The sequence below is a fragment of the Pipistrellus kuhlii genome, unplaced genomic scaffold, assembly GCF_014108245.1.
Source record: "Pipistrellus kuhlii isolate mPipKuh1 unplaced genomic scaffold, mPipKuh1.p scaffold_m20_p_44, whole genome shotgun sequence".
Taxonomy (NCBI): Eukaryota; Metazoa; Chordata; class Mammalia; order Chiroptera; family Vespertilionidae; genus Pipistrellus; species Pipistrellus kuhlii.
This window is the reverse complement of record NW_023425545.1, coordinates 2105422-2124400: the sequence shown is the minus strand read 5'-3', so window position 1 is coordinate 2124400 and position 18979 is coordinate 2105422. Positions and strand designations below refer to the sequence as shown.

General features: G+C 68.8%; 1 protein-coding gene across 2 annotated transcripts in view; it reads left to right on the top strand.

Moving 5' to 3' along the window:
* Nucleotides 1–5332: 5332 nt before the first annotated feature.
* Nucleotides 5333–18979, top strand: part of RBFOX3 (RNA binding fox-1 homolog 3) — a 77897-nt gene continuing 64250 nt past the window's right edge. For both annotated transcript variants that reach the window (XM_045572155.1, XM_045572156.1), the window contains exon 1: nt 5333–5506. The gene's annotated coding sequence lies outside the window, so the exon portion shown is untranslated. The remainder of the gene's footprint in view (nt 5507–18979) is intronic.

The window sequence follows — 18979 nt, the reverse complement described above, 5'->3', positions numbered from 1 at the left end:
AGGCCCTGTGGGCTGCGGGGGGCTGGCTGCAGCGGGGATGTGGGGGCGGGTAGGGGGGCAGTGGGCAGGCTCGGCTGGTCTGCAGCCTCCGGGGAGGTTCCGTCCCCCCTCGGGCTCCTGCTGCTGCAGCCCAGCCTCTGCCCGGCCTCGCCTGGCCTCTCCCTGCGTGTCTTCTCCTCTTGTAAGGGCCCCGGAATACTGGGCCAGGCCCAGCCTCCGCCAGCACCCCCTCCTCTTAACCTGCATCTTTTAAAAAATATATATATTTTTATTGACATCCGAGAGGAAGGGAGAGGGACAAAGGGTTAGAAACATACAGGATGAGAGAGAATCATGGATCAGCTGCCTCCTGCACACCCCTCACTGGGGACGAGCCCCCAACCCGGGCCTGTGCCCTGACGGAGAATCGAACCCTGATCTCCTGGTTCAAAGGTCGACGTTCAACCCCTGAGCCGCACCGGCCGCCTTAACCTACACCTGGTCACACCTGCGAGTCCCTGTTCGCACGAAGGTGCGGGGTTAGGGCCTCACTTACCTTCCGGGGGGGGGGGGTCACAATCAATCCCGACAGCAGAGGGCGGGACTCTGCGTGCTGCTCTGCGGGACCCGGTGTGCCCCCCTCCCCGCCCCAGCTGGTCCCAGCGCGGCCCCCTGCCCGCCAGCCCCCAGGCTCCGGCCCAGGCAGCGCCTGTCCCCGGGGCCGCAGCTCTCCAGGGCCGACTGGCTTTACAAAACAACGTCTGCTGCGCCTGGAGCCGGTTACTCAGGGACGTGGGGGCGTGGGAGCAGCCGGGGGAGCCCGCGGTTTGCACTCGGCGCCATTTGCAGGGCTCGGAGCCTCCGTGGAGGGCTGGATGGGCGCTCAGCGCGTGGCCCTGTGGGGAACCAGGCCCCGGTCCACCGCAGACGTGAGAGACCAGCTGGGGACGGGGCCGCCGGGCGCACCCATGGGCGCCCTCCGCTCCGCCTCGCACGTGGCGGGTGGGGAGCGTCGGGCCCACGGGCCACAGAGCTGGGTGTGGCCCTGCCACGCGGCAGGAGGCGATGAGGGTGTGGCCGCCTGCAGCAGCTCCCCTCAGGCTGACCGTGTGTGAGGCTGGGGTGCCCAGCGCAGAGACGGCCTGGCCAGTGCGGGGGGCGGGGGGCGGGGGGCAGAGGGGAGGGGGTGGGGAGTGGGGGAAGCACACTGGGAGGCGGAGGTGGTGGGCAGCTGCTCAGGGGCTCCGAGAGCGAGGGGGACGGTGAGGAGGGTCCCCCGGTTCCTGTCAGACCGAGGGAGCGTTTGCTCAGAGCGCCTCTCCCAGTGTGGCTGCATCCTCCTGCACCGCAGATCCAGCACCCCGAGCCGAACAGGCGCACATGCGTGTTTGTGCATGTGCACATGTGTCCCCCCCACGGGTATATGAGCCTATGCACACACGTGTGCACCTTGCTCAGAGGGACGTGCAGGCCCAGGGGCACAGGGCTGGCTCCACGCCTCCTCCCGGCCGGACCCCGACGGCAGGAAGCTGTCCTTCCCGGCGGCCCCACCGACTGGTCAGCCCCCTCGGCCGGCCTCGCGTCCCCCAGACGGCGTCTCCTCCGAGCTCTCCGGCGGCCGGAGCGTGGCCGGGGCTCGCCGTGATGGATCGCGTCCATCGCTGGCCAGTGATTAATCCCCGTCAGTCCCGGGGCGAGGAGGGAGCGGGAGGGATTAGATTTAATTTCTGGTTAATTGTTTCCACAGCTCAGCCCAGCCCGGAGTCCCGGTGATTTATTTCGGGCCCCGGGGAGGGGAGGGTCTGCCCGCAGACTCGGTTTAATTACACCAGATCGCCTTATCTCCTTGTAATTATGCGCCCGCCGCTGTCCGCCCCGGGCGGTCCCTGGCTGCTGCTGCGCTGCTCAGGCTGAGGCCCGGAGCCGGTCCCGTCAGGCCCGGCTGAGGCTCCCGGAGCCGCTGGCGGAGCCGGGAGGATGGGCTGTGTCTCTGGGAGGGGAGCTTCCTGAGGCTGTGGGGACGCTGGCCTGACGGTGGTCCCACTGGGCACGCAGGCTCTCCTGCCCGGCCTCCGTGGCCGGGGGCTGTGCCCGCACTTCCTCGCGCTGGGTGCTAGGGCGGCCCGCCAGCAGGAGGCGCCCTCCCGCCCCCCCTCCGCCCCTCCAGGGCCCAGCATGCCTGCGGGCGGGTCTACATTCATCGAGGTCAAACACACGCCATGTACATGTACCGTGTGGCTGTGTTTACCGGCCCAGGCTGCAGTGTTACCTGCAGCTCGGTGTGCAGCGGCCACCCGTCCGCCCCCACCCCGACATCTGCCCCCATGAGCCACTCCCTGCTCCCCAGCCCCCCCCCCCCGGGGATCTCACTGCTCCGGGCCACCTGTGCGTGGGGTCCTCCACCTCCCGCCCCTCCCTCACAGGCTGAGCCGTGGCCTGGTCCTCAGAGCCGGTTCCCTGCCCACCTGCCCCTGCAGGACCGTGAGCCTCTCAGGCGGGACGCTGGCCCTGAACGGTCTGCCTCCCAGCACCCAGCACCCAGCACCCAGGGTGGGTGCTTTCGTACTGGAGGAGTGTCCCGCTGTGTGTCACCTGTGACAAGCACACAGCGCTGCCTCCTCTGCATGGACACAGCACATCCGTGTGCCTGCAAATACTCCCCCCGCCCCATCATCCTCAGCAGGGTGCCCGCCCCGGGCTCCCCGGCGCCCTCTCCTGTCTGGGCAGGCGTCCTGCGGACCTGGATGATGATGCCCACGGGGAGGGCAGGGCAGGGCCGTGTCTCTTGGCTCCCGATGCCGTGGCTCACGTGGATGTGGCCTTGCCCTGCCTCCCCCTCTGGTTGGGGAGCCGCTGCCCGGGTGCACGTGGCTGGGGAGGTGGAGTGAGGCCTGCTCCTCCCTGCCCCCACCCCCACCCCTGCCAGGCCACGAGAGGAAAGGGCTGGAGACGGTGCCACGGAGATGCCCGCTCGCTCCCACCATCAATCACAGCCCGGGCGCCGCTGTCGGAGGCTCAGGAGGCCCGAGGAGAGCGCGCCCCGGCCTCCCGTTAATCTGCTCCCACGGCGCTCACCACGGCTGTGCTTACAGCCACACGCCCGGAATGCTAATGGACACGCCGCCGAGGGGCTGAGTGGGCACGCGTCCTGCCCCGTGGCCCCGGCGCCACGGTCGTGGGCCCTGCGGGCCGCGGGGCACAGACGTCAGCCTGCCGTCCGAGGCCACGCGCCTCGCTCTCGCCCACGTGGCCTGCATGCTGGCCGGGCCTGGGCGGGGTGCACGGTGGGAACCTTGGAAAGCCAGGGCCCGGGCTTGGCCGGCAGGGGTCCCGGGGGTCAGAGCTGAGTCTCTGGGGCCGAGAGGACCGCCCGGCCTGCCCAGCGCACGCCCAGGCCTCCTGCCGGCGGGCGGGCGGGCGGGTGGCTCTCCGGGAGCCTCTGCCCACGCCTGGCCATCGGGCTCCGTCTCGGCTGGGGCGTGGCCGGCGGTGCCCCGGGTGCGCGAGGCCCCGCCATCCTTGGGGCCTGGCGGGGACGTGCAGACGCCCCTTCGTCTGCTCCGGCGAGCTGGGCGTTTCTCCGCTTGTGCGGTACCACGTGCTCGTTAGAAACTTCCGGCAAACGCCTCCTCTCCGGGGCTTTGGGCCCCACGGGAGGGTCCGAGGGGCTTTGCCGATGACCTGGTGCCGGCCGCCTTCGCAGCTGCGGAAGCGGAGGCGCGAGAGGGCCGGAGGGCAGCTCTGTGGCACACAGGCCGCCCGGCTCCTGCGGAGGGAACCCTGCGAGAAGGGAGTGGGGGCCGGGAGCCGGGGCCGGGCACGGTGGACAGCAGCATCTCGACATGGGAAGCGCCCCTGGAGTCTGAGGCCGCAGCCTCCCGCGGGGGCCGGCTTCCGGAACGTCTCCATGGCGGCAGCGGGTGGGAACGTGTGCAGACCTTTGTGCAGGGCCGGCGTCTCGGCTCCCGCGGCAGGGTCGGCACATTTCCCCTGGCCCGCCCCGTTTCTCCTTGGACCGGCGTTTCCTCCCGCCGGGCCTGCTGAGCTGGCGCCGTGATCCCTGCCCCCGGCTTCCCGACCGGGGACAGACAGGACGGGTGAGGCCCAGGCCCCGCTCAGCGCCCGTCCTGCTGCCCGGACTCTGCCTCACCCCGCCTGGGCTCAGGCCGTGGGTCGCTGTCCGAGAGGCTGTGTGGCCGGGCCGAGCGGCTGGAACGGGCCGGCCGGCTCCCTCCCGGAGCGCTCGGCAGCACGTGGAGCCCAGATGGGCCGGACGCGGAGGTCACCGGGCCAGCTTCCTGCCAGCGGACACCTGCTCCCTGCTCCCCTGACAGATGGCGGCACAGCGCTCCTGGCTCAGTCACCGGGAGCCGGGGGACGCTGGAGTCCTGGACCTGCTCCCTGTCCTCTGAAGGGCCCCTCAGGCCCCTCCCAGGCCCGTCCTCCTCCTCCCCGCGCCCCCCCTCCCCCCCGCGGCTCCATGGAGGACAGCCACGGGCACAGAGGTCCGGCAGGGTCTGCAGGAACCGAGTCACAGTGCCCTCCTCCCTCCTCCGGGCTCCCTGTCCCTCCTCCAGGCCGGCTTGCAGGTCCCACCTCGTGGCTGCTGGTGGCCTGGGCCCAGCAGGGGCCTCCTCTGCCAGAGAGAGGGAGGGAGAGGGAGAGAAACACGGATGGGCTGCCTCCTGCACGCCCTGCGCTGGGGATGGAGCCTGTGGCCAGGGACTGGGAATCCAACCGTGAAGTCCTGGCTCACAGGTCGGCGCTCAAACACTGAGCCACGCCGGCCGGGCTGCTTGGGTATCGTGATGGCTCAGCCCACCAGCCTCCGCTCCCCACGGCGGCCCGGGGCAGCCGGCAGACGGACACACAGCGCCACGCTCCAGCCTGCCCAGCGCGAAGGCCCAGGGCCAGGGCCACAGCCTGCAGGGCATGGGGGGGGTGCAGTCCTGGGGGAGGGAGTGGTGACTTCCTGGTTCTCTGACCCCTCTCCCGCCCTGTGCCAGGCACGGCACCCACAGGGCCCCCCTGGCGAGCGAGCCTCTCCCAGGAGCACACAGGAGCCGCCTTTTGTTGACGGCAAACTCTGGGGCCTCCTCCCTTCCTTCAGGGTGAGGCCCCCAATAGCTCGGGGCCTGGGGGCTCCTGGAGGGCTGGCTGGGCGTGGCGCTGGAAGGAGGGCCCGGGGGAGGTCCTGGGGCTGGACGTGGCGGGTGTGGTCCGGCCCAGGGTGTGGCAGGCCGGGGCGGGGGTGGGGGAAAGGGGTGGTGGTGGTGGTGTTGGGGACCAGAGGGCCCGCCGCCCAGGGTTTGCTTCATGTCAGAGCAGACCTCTGCCCCAGACGCTCAGCGTTTTCCTTTCCTTCTCCCTCAGGTGGGACGCAGCGGCCCTCTCTGAGCTCTGAGCCTCTTCTTGCCGAAACCCGCCACTGCCCACCGGCTGCCGTCCACCACCGCCCGCCCCAGGCAGTTCCGTGGGGACCCGCGGGGCCTCCCAGGCCCGGAAGAGGGCGCACCTGCCCCGCCAGGTAAGGCTGAGGCCGCCATGTTTGTGCTGAGCCGCCGCTTGTGACGGATACGGGGACACGGTCGCTCCGGGATGGCAGGGCGTCGGCTGGTCCCAGGACGTGTTGTGGAAGTTGTGAGGAGTGGGTGCCCTCTGTACCCCGAAATCCCCAGCTGGCCGCGGAGGAGCGCAGTGGGGACGGAGGGGCCCAGGGGTGGTGCCCTGATAGGTGTTGGCACGAATCGCCAGGGGCCAGGGTGGGCCGGACCGGCCCCTTCGCCGGCTCAGAGGGTACGGGGGCTGCCCTCCCCGCTGGCAGACCCAGCCCAGGGCCTGTCGCCGGGACACCGCAGCCATGCCTCCAGCCCCTCGGGCTCTGGCCCCGTGGCTGTGAACTGGAGGGTGCCCACGCCCCTGGCTTCGATTGTTTCTAGAAAGATCCGGGGAGCCATGTGAGCTCCGCCCAGGGCTCCGGCTTTACTGCAGAGGGGGGGAGGGCAGGCTGGGAGGCCGCACGGAGCCCTCCCCGCGGTCAGCACAGGCCACCGCCCGCACGCAACATTCAAACCTGTCCGTCCACCCGGGACGGGGTCACACGTGGCGCCGGGCGCCATCCCGTAGGTCACCCGCGGCCTGTCAGCACCGGCTCCCGGTGGCGGGGGCGGGGGCGGGAGGGGGCGGGCTCTCTGTGGTAGCATCGGGGCTAAGAGGATTCCCCTGTCACGGCGGATGCACTCCTGCCGCCTGGGGAGCCCGGGTGCCGCTGGTGGGACAGGCTCCTCCCTCCGCTGGCGCCGGTTTAACGCCCAGTCAGGGCACAGGCCCGGGTTGTGGGCTTGACCCCCGGTGGGTGACGTGCAGGAGGCAGCCGATCCACGATCCTCTCTCATCATCAGTGTTTCTCTCTCTCTCTCTCTTCCTCTCTGAAATCAATAAAAATACATACTTTTAAAAAATGGTCAGAAACACAAGGAGAGGACGGGCGACCTCTGTGTGACCCCCATTGCTCCCCTCCTTGTCCCCCGGCACCTCACCGACCTGCCCAGACCCTCCCTGCGTGGGCCACGCTGAGGGCAGCGCCGGGGCTCAGGGCTTTTCTCCGAGGCCCGAGGGCGGGCGTTGTCCTCCCCGGAGGTGGACTCTGGTCTCGCTGACTGGGCGGCCCCCGGGCACCCGCCGGGCCCTCGCCACGGTGCCCCGGGATCCTCACCGTGGGCTCCCCGCGGACACCGGGCGGAGTGACCCCCGCGGGCGCCGGGCGGAGTGACCCCCGCGGGCGCCGGGCGCCGGGCGGAGTGACTCCCGCGGACGCCGGGCGGAGTGACCCCCGCGGGGGCAGAGGGGCCGCAGGAAACTTTATCTGGGTCGCGGGTCGCGCGTCACAGTGAGAATACCCAGCCCGGCGTTCAAAGGCACCTGTGCTCTGGCAGAGGAGGAAGCGCTGTCAGCAGGCGCCGGGGAACAAAGAGGGAATTAGACATAGCGGCAGGGTGAGCCCGCCTGTGTGTGTGTGTGTGTGTGCGTGTGTGTGCATGTGTGTGTGTGTGTGTGCGTGTGTGCGTGTGTGCGTGTGTGTGTGTGTGTGTGACAGAGCCGCCTCTCTCCTCGGAGGGAGGGGTGGGGTGTAGGGGGGCGGCGGGCGCCGATGGTGTGGGCGGGCCGGTGACCTTGGCTCCGGGACGCGGAGCAGCGGCCGGAGGGCGGCAGGCGCAGGGGGCCGCCTGCGCTCCCGAGGGGGAGCCGGACGTCGACCTCGTGGAAGGACCCGGAAGGGCTCGAGGCACCCGGGTCCAGCACAGACCTGTGGTCCTGGGTGTGGGGGGATGTTCAGTTGGCGTCGCCCAGGCGCTGCCCTCGCCCTCTGCCAGGGGCCCTGGAAGGTGGGAAGCCGGCGGCATCGGCTCTGCATTCCCCACCACGGCCTCCTCCTGGCCGTGCCCCTGCGCCCCGTCCCCTGTCCCTGCGAGGCTTCTTAAAGGCACAGGCTCCACACGTAGTAGGTCTCCAAAGCGCGTCTTCGATGGAGGGCTCTGGGCCCCCTTTAGTTGCTCCCTGTAGGCTTTCTGTAGGCCCGGCCGGTGTGGCTCAGGGGCTGCGTGTTGACCTGTGAGCGGGGGTCAGGGCTCCATCCGGGTCAGCCCAGGCCGGGTGAGGGCTCCATGGGGGGGGGGGTTCGGAATGATGTGTCTTCTCCCTCCTGCTCCCTCTCCCTCCCGCTCCCTCTCCCTCCCTCTCTGAAGTCAATAAAGATGGCTGAACGTTGTCTCTTGTTTGTGAACCAGCACGTCGCTGGCCGGTCGTTATTCCAGAGGGTTCTGTGCTCACAGCGCTTCCCAGGCAAGGGCAGACCGGCTTTTAAATTATTTAGTGCCTCCCGGCTCGCACGCTTGGCACTTCCCCCCCACCCCCCAGCATGGCACTGGGGCGCCCCTCGGGAGACCCCACCCCCCGGAGCGTGGCACTGGGGGCGCCCCCACGGGAGACCCCACCCCCCGGAGCGTGGCCTGGGGGCGCCCCCTCGGGAGACCCCACCCCCCGGAGCGTGGCCTGGGGGCGCCCCACGGGAGACCCCACACCCCGAGCGTGGCACTGGGGCGCCCCCCGGGAGACCCCACCCCCCGGAGCGTGGCACTGGGGGCGCCCCACGGAGGCTGCGCGTCCTCCCAGCCTGCATTGCAGGGCGCGTGGCCCGAGCTCTTGGGTTCTGCAGTGCGGATGCCGGCGTGCTTCCTGGGGAGGCCCAGGCGCGTGGTCTGCCAGGAAGCGATGGGAGCGGTGTTTTCCTCGTTGTCTGGGCTGAGGGAAGGGCCGGTGATAATTGTTCTCACCGTGACGGCTGTGCTCGGCCGGGGGACAGCGGCGGCTTGTGCCTGTGGACAGAGGCCCACAGCGCCCCACGGCCGTGGCTTACCCTCTGGGGCCGGGAGGTGGGGTGTCGCCCGCACGGCAGCCCCAGGGGATGGGGGATGGGCGGGCGGGTCCCGCCTGCCACGGGCGCTCCGCGGGCGGCACACACGGGCCCAGAGCCCCCTCCCCCGGCGCACTGGGGGGGACGCTTGGGGAGCGCCCTCCTGCTTTGGAAGCTCTGATCCTGGGAGACATGGGGACTCCCCGACTTTGAACGGAGCCAGGCCGCCCCGTCCCCCTGGAGGAGGAGAGCTCAGGGGCAGGACGTCCGGTGTACGCAGTGCGCTGTTCAGAGGACCCGACCCCGTGTCCACCCGGGGCGGGCGGGTGAGAGGCCAGGGAGGGGGCCCGAGGAGGGGTGCTGGCCTGGGGCGCTCCCGCTGGTTAGCATGCAGTGAGCGTGGCGCAGAGATGTGTAGATTTCCCTGCATGTGCGCCGCATGTCAATGCGGGCCGGGGCCGTCCTGATGGCGGGCAATTAGCGTGTTCTAACGGGAACAGATGTTCCGATCGCCGGGGGCCGGTACCGAGCGCCCACGCGCCGTCTGCTCGCGGGGCCGGCCGGAGGGAGCGGGGACCGGCAGGCCGCGGCGGCTGTTCGTGGGGGAGGGAGGAGGAATAATAAAGATGTTCGCGGGTTATAAATAGTTCCCGCCGCTGACGCCCGGCTGGAGGCTCCGGGGAAGCAGCGGGCTCCACCGCAAACAAAGGGGCCGGCTCCGGGCGGGCGGGGGCCGGAGGCCGCGGCCACGGAGACTGGACCCGGGGAGGGGGAGGAGGGGGAGGCTCAGGAGGACTCTGCGCAGGCTGGCTCGTTGGAAATGACCCTCAGTCCCTCCCCACAGTGGTGGGCGGGCTCAGAGCTGGGCCAGCGGGTTCCCCCTCACCACCCGGGCCTCATGGCTGTGCCCCCGGGGAGCCGCATCCCCGGCTCTGCTCAGGCGGGAGGCCTGGTGCCCAGCGCATGACCGGCCGCGTGGAGGGGCCGCCCGCCCTCGGCTGTCGGGGGGGAGGGGGCACGCACGGGAAGGCGGGTCCTGGCCTCAGCGGGCCGCTCCTGGCCCCCTCCCCCCCTTTTCCCCCTCCTCCTCCCCCCTCCTCCTTCTCCCCCTCTTCCTCCTCCCCCCCTTTTCCCCCTCCTCATCCCCCCTCCTCCTTCTCCCCCTCTTCCTCCTCCCCCCTCCTCCCTCTCCTCCTCCTCCCCCTCTTCCCTCCCCCTCCCCCCCTCTTCCTCCTCCCGTCCCCTCCCCCTCCTCCTCCTCCCTCCTCCTCCTCCTCCCCCTCCTCCTCCCCCTCTTCTTCCTCCCCTCCTCCTCCCCCTCTTCTTCCTCCCCCCTCCTCCCTCTCCTCCCTCCCCCCCCCCCCCCCCCCCTCCCCCTCCTCCTCCCCCTCCTCCTCCTCCCCCTCCCCCCTCCTCCTCCTTCCCCTCCCCCTCCCCTCCCTCTCCCCCCTCCTCCTCCCCCTCCTCCTCCCCCTCCTTCTCCTCCTCCTTCTCCTCCTCCTCCCCCCTCCTCCCCCTCCCCCTCTCCCTCCCCCTCCCCTCCCCCTCCCCATCCCCCCCTCCAGGCGCTGTGGCGGCCGCTCTGAGGCTCTGCCAGGGCAGGAGGCTCATGCTCGTTCTCTCTCTTTTCGGCTTCTTAGAGCAAAACGGCTTGTTTTCCGGCTATAAAAAGAGCCGCCTCCCGCCCAGCCTGCCCTCCCTCCCGCCCTCCCCCCTCCCCTGGGCACGAGGTAACCAGCTTTCGGCCTCCCCCGGCGCCCACACCTCCCACGCCGCCTGCAGGCCGCTGTCCGCGGGCCTGTGCCTGTCCTCCGCCCGCCGGCACGTGCTCCCGCATTTGATGGGGCCGGGCAGCCGGCAGCCTCCTCGGGCATCGTGGGTCAGCGGGTATCGGGAGGAGCGGGTCTTGGGCTCAGACTCCGGCTCCCACGATCTCATCGGCGCCTCCATTGTCATCTTTCCTCGGAGGCACCTGCCGCTCCTGGCGCGTCGGGTACTCAGGTCGCTCAAGGTCATCGGAGACTGCAGATTAGGTCGGAGCGGAGTGCAGGCTCGCTGTCCCTCCTCGTTGGCTGACCAGGCGTGTACGTGTGTGCGTGCGCACGCACACTGCGCAGTGTGTGGGTGTGCGTGCACATGTGCAATGTGAGTGTGCACGTGTGGACACATGAGTGTGCACTGTGAGCACACATGTGCACAAGTGTGTGCAGCGTGCTGAATGTATGGGTGTGCATGGAGTGTGATCATCACATGCGCACACGTGTAATATGAGCATGCACACGCGTGCAGTGTGAGGGTGTATGTGCGCACACACGTGTGTGCTGTGCTGTGAAGGTGCCCACACATGTGTGGCATGTGCTTATGTGTGCATATGCTCACACACGTGCATGCACGCTCACACTGTACACGTGTGCACTGTACACGTGTGCACACGTATGTAAAGATGAGGGAGAGCCCAGACCTCCTAGAAACCTCAAAGGCCTGTCCTGTCCCGTCCGACGCCGGCCATTGCCGCTGGGCTGGCGGGGCCAGGGCAAAGGAGAGGAGAAATGACCGCTTTTATCAGAAATCAATGCACACAGAGCCGTCCACTCCATCTCCCGTAGACAGTGTCCCCGCGGGAGAGCAGGGGCGCCCGGGCGGGGGTGCCAGGGCCCAGCTCTGTGAGCCGCTGGCTGTGGTGCCCCCCTTGAATGCCCACTCACCGCGGCCGTCAGAGGGATTTACGGCCGCCCGCGCCGCCCGCCACTCCCTCCCCGCTCCGTCCCCGCCATCCATCACGGCCACCGGGCGCCAGCGGGACCGTTAATCACGCAGACTTTCCACCTTGTCACGGCTCTGCCGGGAGGAACGTGAACCGTAAAATTAAAACCCGGGACCGGGGGATCGGGAAGAAAGATTTCCCAGGCGCCCCCCCCCCCCGCACCCCCCTCAGCCCCACACACACCGGGATCCAGAGCTCAGGCCCCACCGGATGGGTTTCCTCCTCCACCGGCCTGGGGACTGCCAGCCCCCCCTCCTGCCACCCCCACTGCTCTCCCTGCCCCCCGCCCCCCCAGCTCTGCTCCCTGCCCCGCCCCGCTCCCCCTCCTGCCCCAGAGCCGGCCCTCCGGAGGGACGCCTGGCTGACCTGAGAGGCAGGATGGCCACCTGGTGGGGGGTGACCGGGTCTGACTGGGATCTGACTGCGGAGAACGGAGGTCCCAGTACACCAGCCTCTTGGGCTCCTGGAAGCCGCTCCCTGTGGGCCCATCCCCATTGCTCCCCCTCCCCCCGCCCCGGTCCTGGGCCAGGGAGAGGGGAGGCCCAGGTGGGAGTGGCCCATGTCTGCAGCAACACGCATATGGGCCGGATTTCCCAGCCTTGTCTGGAGATCCAAGCAGCACTGCGGGCTTCTGGGCGGGGACAATGGGCCTGGCTCCGGGCACCTGACCTTGGAGAGCAGGGCCTGGAGGGGAGATGGGACAGGAAGCGCAGTGTGGGCCTGGGCCTGAGGCAGGGCCAGCAGCAGAGAGGGGCGGTGGGAGTTCCCTGTCAGCTCCCTGGGGCGCCGGGGGGTGGTGTGTGTATGTGTGTGCACATAGGCATGTGCACGTATGTGTGCAGAAGGATGGGGGTGGCAGGCGCTGGGACAAATGTTCCAGACCCCAGAGGGCACAGCAACCAGGCCAGAGGCCTTCTGAACACCCCAGGCCAGGAGACCAGGTCTCAGGGTGCAGCCGGATGTCTGCCTGGGGTGGGGTGTTTGGGGTGGACGGCTTGCGAGGCCCCCGAGAGCCTGCCCTCTGACCCCGGAGCACAGTGACGGCGGGCGGGGTGACAGTGATTGGCAGCTGCTGTCGGAGGTGCCGGGGCGCCCCGCCCGGCTGCCCGGCGCTCATCGTTTATTTAACCGTCTCTTTCTGACTCTGGAGGCGTCACGGGAGGGGGGACGTGGAGGGGCAGACACCCAGCCCCCAGGGCGCTCTGAGGGAGCAGCTGTCAGTCACGGCCAGGCCCCTCCCAGGCCGTGGGACAGGCCCTGGGCATGGTGGCTCTGGGGTGGGGTGGGGACTGGGCCGACTCCAGAGGCTTGTGGGGGGCGGGCAGCTGCAGGGGTGATGCTGGAAAACGGAGGCAGGGGCTCCAGTGCCCGGAGTGGCAGCGAGGCGGGGAGTGGCCGGCGGGGCCGGGGTGGGAAGGTGGGGGCGGGTCACAAAGCCACAAGCCAGCCTGGGCCTGGCCTTGGCTCCGGGCCTCCGTCTCTGACGGAGCAGAGGCGGGCCCAGCGAGGACCCTCCTGCGCCCCTGGGAGGCCGGGCGCCCCCGGGCCTGGTGGGGGCAGCCAGGGCCCCAGAGCGTGACCTTCACAAACGGAGGAGGCCGGCCGGCCTCCTCTCGGCCCCCTCTTCCTCCGGCGCCCGGGCACTGACCCTCCTCCCGCTGCCCCAGAGGCTGCTCCCCGAATGCGGCCCCGCGCCCCCGCCCCGCCCCGCTCCCGGCAGCACCGGCCCCGTCTCCAGGCGCCCACACGGCAGATGCCGGCGGCTGCCTGCTGCCTGAGCAGCCGCCCACGTTCCCGGGAGGCCCATCTGCCGTTGTACCCGCAGGCAGGAGAGCGCCCGCAGGCCCGGGGGAGGGCGCGGGGGCCCCGGGCTGGGGGCGGGGTGACTGGGCTGTGGGAGGGTCACCTCCCAGGCACGATTGGCAGGACAGGGTTACTATGGCCTGGATCCCCAGGACACGGTGCGGGCAGCGTGGGGGGAGAGGCAGGGGCGCGGGGCGGGGAGAGGGCACTGGGAAGGGGGTGCGGCTGCCTGCGGAGGACGGTGCACGGGCGCCAGCTGACGTGGGCGCCAACACGCGCAGGGCCGGAGGGGCCGGGAGCCGCCGTGCCCGCTGTGCCCGCTGTGCCCACTGTGCCCGCTGTGGCCGGTCCTGGCTAAGCGAGGTCCTGAATAGAGGGGGTAACCCAGGTGCCCCCAGGAGGAGGGGCAGGGAGGCATCGGGAGGCACCCGAGGCCACAGCCTGGTGTGTGACCCGCGTCCTCGGTGACAGCCCGGCTTCCTCAGGGGCGTCTCCCCCGCGAGGCTGCCAGACTTCCCCTCCTCCCCCAGCCCCGTCCTTCCGGAACCCGGGGCCAGTGTCACCCTGCAGATTCCAACGTCCCCCATGCCTGGCCTCGGAGGGGCCTCTGCCACCAGGGGAGGGTGCTGGCCCCAGACGGCACCGTGGGGCAGCTGCGGGGTCCCAGGCAGGTAACCCCGGGGCCTGTCGGGACCATGAGGTGCCCTCCTTCCTCATCTTTTAAAAATAAATACATTTTATTGATGTCAGAGAGGAAGGGGGGGAGAGAAACATCAGTGATGAGAGAGAATCATGGATCAGCTGCCTCCTGCACGCCCCCCACCTGCTACCCCACCCTGAGCCCGGAGTGGGAATCGAACCCTGACCTCCTGGCTCACGGGTGGACGCTCAGCCCTGAGCCCCGTGGGCTGGCAGAGGCCCCGCCCTCGGCCCCTTTTCGGAGTTCCCACTGGGGTCCTCTGAGGCCGGGCCGGGCCTGTGGGGAGCAGGACGGCATCCTCTGAGGTCGCTCCTTCCCGGGTCCCAGCGCGCCCGGCTGCCCCCTGACCCCTCGGCCCAGGGCCGTCTCGGAGAAACAGACCCCCGTCCGCGCCCCTGAGACACAGGCCCCGAGGCCAGATGGCGTGGATTGCGAGCGGCGGGAAGGCAGCCCACGCTTTCCTGAGCCGGACTCAGGCGGATTCGGGGCCTGTGCCGGGGCTCATCCCCTGGACCGAGTCAGACACCGAGGACCAGGGGTGCTGGCCGAGGGCGTGTCCTCCAGGACCCTCAGCCAGGAGGGGGGAGAGGACGGGAGAGCAGGGGGAGCTGTCCGTCTCCTGTGGTTTGTCTGCAGAGCTGAGCCCCTGCCCACGGGAGGGGCGTGGGGAGGGGTGTGGCGTGGGATGGTCTTGGCGTGTGAGGGCGTGGCGTGGGAGGCGCAGGGGGCCTTTACTCCCTCTGGAGGCGCAGGTGGCGGTTCTGATCCTGCCGGAGGCTGCAGAACCCACTCTCCGTGGCCGGGGCCTGGCCAGGCCTGGACTCCTCACCCGGTAGCTGGGCGGCGTGGGCCCCAGGTCCCGGCCCCTCTCCTGCATGTGGGGTGCACCCTCTGGGCTGGCGTGGGAAGGTCTGTGCCCTCCCCCTCTTCCTGTGGGAGCAAAGGATCGCTCATAATTAAAAAGTAATAATGAGCCGAGACCGGTTTGGCTCAATGGATAGAGCGTCGGCTTGGGGACTGAGGGGTCCCGGGTTCGATTCCGGTCGGGGGCATGTACCTTGGTTGCGGGCACATCCCCAGTGGGGGGTGTGCAGGAGGCAGCTGATCGATGACTCTCTCTCATCGATGTTTCTCTCTATCTCTCCCTTCCTCTCTGTACAAAATCAATAAAATTAAATAAAATTAAATTTAAAAAAAGTAATAATGAGATCTACATAGTGAAAAAAAAAGTAATAAGGACCCACCGCAGAAGGAACTTAGCTGTGCATTACCCGGGGCGGGGGGTGGGGACCAAGCTATTTTTAATGGTCTCCATGGCGACAGGTTTGTTTACAGTGATCGCCCCTCTCCTCTCAGCTCTGCAATCGCCGACTTGCATCTTGTCACCGAACACCGCCTCCGGCATGTCCGAGTTGTGGACAGGAGCGGGGCCTGGGCTCGGGCGGGGCGCGGAGGGTGCCGCCGAGCGCGGGTGCGAGGGTTCGAGGCTTCCCTGCAGCTGCCCAGCCCCAGCCCCTGTGCCCTCTGAGCGCTGTCCGCGCCCTTCCCTGCAGAGGGCCTGCCTCGCCCGCCCTGCTGCCCCTGCTCCCCAGAATCCTCTCCTTTTTAAAAATATCTTTATTGATGTCGGAGAGGAAGTGAGAGCAAGGCCTCAGTGATGAGAGTCACGGACGGGCTGCCTCCGGCACGCCCCCCACTGGGGAGGGAGCCCGCAACCCGGGCCTGGGCCCTGACCGGGAATCGAACCCTGACCTCCTGGCTCCCGGGTGGACACTCAACCGCTGAGCCGCACCGGCGGGCCAGAGGCCCTCCTCGCTCAGGGCAGTCGGGGTCCCAGCACATGGGAGTCTGGCAGGGCCCCTGGCTGAGGGCACAAAGTAGATGCTCAGCTAATGCACACAAGGAACAGCCCAGGGCTCCTGTCACCAAGTCACAGCCTGCACACAGGGCTCCCTCCGGCCTGCGATTCTCAGGGGTCCTCCTCCTCCCTGTCCCCCTGGAACCTCCTGTCTTCCTGTCACCCCCGCCTCCTGGCCGAACCCCAGCCAGACCCGGGCCTGACTGCAGTTTCGTGTGGTGAGTGATTGCCTCTCCAGAGGAATGACATGCTTCTGGGAGAAGGCAGACACGCTCTGCCACATTTCCACGGTCCGCATGCCCGGAGCAAGGAAGGAGGCCCCTCCCGGCTCCCCTGGGCAGCCCCTCACAGTGGCGGGCGCTCCAGACCTCCACCACCGCACTGTCACCGCCCGGCTCCCGCCAGAGTCCGGTGTGCCGCTCCCTGAGTGTCTGCAGGGGCGCAGGGGCATGCTGGGCGGGGGGGCCCGTAGCTGGCCCCCCACAATCGCTGTCATGCTTCGGAACAACCAGCCCTGGTCGCTCTGTGTCCCCCAGAAGGTGCCCCTCGCACAGCAGGTAACAGCTAAACCACCAGGTGACTTGTGTGGTTCCTTGTGGGCTGCTGTGCAAACCCCACAGACGGGCACGTTAGCACCGGCTGCCAGCTGGTGAGCCCAGAGGATGTGTGGGCGAGGGTCCTGCTTCCAGCAGACGGAGAGAAAGGCCGGGTCCGAGTGGGGCTCGGGCAACCCAGCTGCCCCCCTCCCGCCCCCAGGCGGGGCAGGGCTCCTGGCTGGACGCTGGCCCTTTAAGCCACAGAACGAAGGAGGCCTCCCGCTGTGGCTGGCCTCTGAGCCCTCGGCTGGGCTGCGCAGGGGGTATTGGTGGCACCTGTGGCTGCGTGTCCCGCTTTGGAGATGAGGAACCGGAGGCTCAGAGAGGCCGCGGGAGCCGACCGGGTCCGAGTCTCGAGTCTCGATCCCAACCCTGCTCCGCACTCAGGTGCCAGGTGCGCCCGGCTCTGCCCCCTCCCCGACCCTACTCCCTGCCCCTGCTCCCTGCCCTTGCCCCCAGGCCCTGCCCCTGCCCCCTGCCCCGACCCTTGGCCTCCTCTGCTCACCCCGGTGTCTGCCTCCCACGTCCCGACGAGGACACTGACAGCCAAAGGCGCCCGGGCCCAGGGCACCTTCTCTGGAACAGCCGTGTGGCCCGCGGCACCCACAGCCCCTCCTTCCAGGTGCCCCATTCCAGCGCCCCCACCCCCACAGGCGCCTCGCAGCCTCCCCCTCCCGCGCAGACAAACTCCTGCCGTCTACGCCCCGGAACCCACGGTGTCGGGGTCTGGGTGCCCCTCCCCCTCAGACCAGGCGAGCCCTTGGCTCCCGCCTCCCGGCTCCCGGCTCCCGGCTCCCGGCGGAGAGAATGGAGCTGTCCGCGCTCAGGCTAATGAGTCTCCCTCCCACGCGGGTTCGCAGGTCATTTGCTGGCCCAGGAGGTGCCAACCAGGGCTGAGCAGCTGCCAATGGGTCCTGCCTCCCGGCCCTCCCACAGGCTCTGGAGACCCGCTGTCCGCTGAGCGGTGTCCCATGGCGGCACCCACAGCGCCCACAGCACCCCCAGGCCCCTCCCTGGCACGCACGGCCCCACCATGCTCCAGGCCGGACATGGCCACACCTGCTTCTGCTCTCTCTCAGGCGCCTGGCGCCCGGGGAACCAGGTGCCTCCTGCAGGACACGTGTGGGCGTTTCCGTGCCGCCCGAGGAATGCCCTCACTGGGCCCTGGAGGGGCCGGCTGGCTGCCTGAGCCCATGGCGCCCGGGAGGATTTTTCCGGGCCTTTCTGTCCTTCTTCCCTGTCCTGTCTAGTTCAAAGTTAGTACCTGTTTAGGGTGGTAGTACCCATGGTCAACCACCTGGTGGCGCAGGCGAGCCACCCACAGGGCAGCCTTTGTGAGTGAACCGCCCCAGCTGCCCCGTGGATCGTTCTAGAACCCGCCCCGGTGAAGCGCATGGGGCGGCTGCTGTGAACACAGGCCCGGGGCTGCAGGAGGGACAGTGAGCGCCCACGTGGCTGTTCTGAAAGTCCGGGTGTTTAGAATGTTTTCCTCCCGCCGGCTGGCTGAGCGTGGGCCTGTGACCAGGATGTCACGGTTCATTCCCGGTCAGGGCGCAGGCCCGTTGTGGGCTCCATCCCCACTGAGGGGCGTGCAGGAGGCGGCCGGTCCACGATGCTCTCTCCTCATTGAAGGTTTTTCTCTCCCTCTCTCGCTGACACCAATGTAAGACATTCTGTTAAAGAAAAACACACGTTGCCGGTGCCTGGTGTGCGGGGGCCGTGTCCTCGGCGTGGAGGAGCTGTGCCTCCCCGGCAGCTCCTGGGCCCTCTGAAGTCCCAGAAGCCGGCGTGGGCGGGAAGGAGGAGGACACAACGGGAAGTAAATGTTCTCTGTCCGTCGGGCCTTGTCCGGGAGGACCCTGGGCGAGGCAGCCGAGGGGGCACGCGGAGACGTGGCGATGGGACTGCCTCTCGCCCTGGACGTTGCCGGCCCTTTAGTGCTTTCTCCCAGAATTAACGGCAGGTGGTTCCCGCCTCTGTCCACGGGGAGGGCGGCCCCGGCTCCCGGCTCCCGGCTCCCGGTGCGGCTCGGTTTACCTGAGGGTGGAGCTCAGGTGCTCTGGGCTGGCCCGTGAGCTGGCCCTGCTGTACCGATTATCACCTCAAGGCGGCGCCAAAGGCCGCGGCACAGGATGCAGGATGCGCACCTGGCCCCTGCCCTCCGCCTCTCCTCCCGGCAGGTTCCAGCCACCGGCCACGTGGTCTCCTAGTGAGCGGCCGGGCCGATGGGGTTTGTTGGAAGAGGCGCCCAGGCCTGTGCCTCCCGGCCGTCGGCAGGCGGTCTTGGGGACGCCAGGACGGAGCCGGGAAGCCGGATGGGCCTCCGGACAGGCTGTGGGCGCTGGGCTCCCCGCGGGGCCTCGCCTGCGTGACGACGTCTCTGAGTTGCACACGTTCCTGGTGCTCTCGTTCGGAATTCCAGTTCAGGAAAAAGTGTGTGTGCGCGCGCGTGAACTCACACTTACTAGTGACTCAGCACCCATGGGGGCCGGTGCAAGAATCATGGATCGGCTGCTTCCTGCACGCCCCCCACTGGGGATCCAGCCCACAACCCGGGCCTGTGCCCTGGCTGGGAATCGAACCCTGACCTTCTGGCTCATAGGTCGACACTCACACTGAGCCCTCCGGCCGGGTCCCTGCATTCTATAACCTGTGGGCCACGGAGAAGGCCACTGGGACCCTTTGTGGCTGTCGAAGAGCACTCGCCTTCCTTTGAAATGCTGTTTTAAAGCAGAGGGTGGCTTTGTTTGTGTATTGGCTCCTTATAGGTATAACTGACTTTGTAGCAGAAAAGTAAAAATATTTGCTTATTGCCTTTTTGTACAAAAATGAAAGCTATGGGAAATTTGAAGGAAAAAAAAAGGAG